A 933-nucleotide genomic window follows, 5' to 3' on the forward strand; every position below is an offset into this window, starting at 1 on the left:
TGATGAGCTCAGGATATTTTTCTTCTAATTATTAATTAGAGATTCAGACTATGTACAAAAAATTATTTAATTTTTGAGTCTATCAATTCATCCTTTTTCACACACCACAGAAGTAGCCTTTTACATCGGTTTGAAGAAATCACTTCATAAAAAACGTATAACAATAGGTAAAAATTTACAATTAAAAACGATCAGACGTCAGCCTTTCATTTTAGGTATCTGACGCCTTAACATTAAAAATTAAGTAAATCTTCTCACCAACTGCCAAGTTTTATACCATCTGTATCAGGTTCAAGCCCTCTAGTGGTGGATACGAGTTATCTTTGATTTGCATACAGTTACAATTTCATGATGAACTCAGGATGTTTTTCTTCTAATTTTCAATTAGAGATTCAGACTATGTACAAAAAATTAATTAATTTTTTGAAATTGTAACTGTATGCAAATCAAAGATAACTCGTATCTACCACTAGAGGGCTTGAACCTGATACAGATGGTATAAAACTTGGCAGTTGATGAGAAGATTTACTTCTAAAATCTCCATATTAACAAAGAAGGAGAAGATTTACTTAATTTTTAATGTTAAGGCGTCAGATACCTAAAATGAAAGGCTGACATCTGATCGTTTTTAATTGTAAATTTTTACCTATTGTTATTCGTTTTTATGAAGTGATTTCTTCAAACCAATGTAAAGGCTACTTCTATGGTGTATGAAAAAAGGATGAATTGACAGACTCAAAAATTAAATAATTTTTGTACATAGTCTGAATCTCTAATTGAAAATTAGAAAAAAAAATTAAAACATATCATTCAATAATATATTTTTAATCTGGAAATACTGGGTGCTGCTATATGGCCTTTTTGTGCTCTCTGAGCGATAAAGAGCCTAAAACCACAATATATATATATATATATATAGTAATTTAAATATTA

This window comes from Centruroides sculpturatus, unplaced genomic scaffold, assembly GCF_000671375.1.
Source record: "Centruroides sculpturatus isolate CEXI.00-Female unplaced genomic scaffold, Cexi_2.0 scaffold715, whole genome shotgun sequence".
NCBI classification, from domain to species: domain Eukaryota; kingdom Metazoa; phylum Arthropoda; class Arachnida; order Scorpiones; family Buthidae; genus Centruroides; species Centruroides sculpturatus.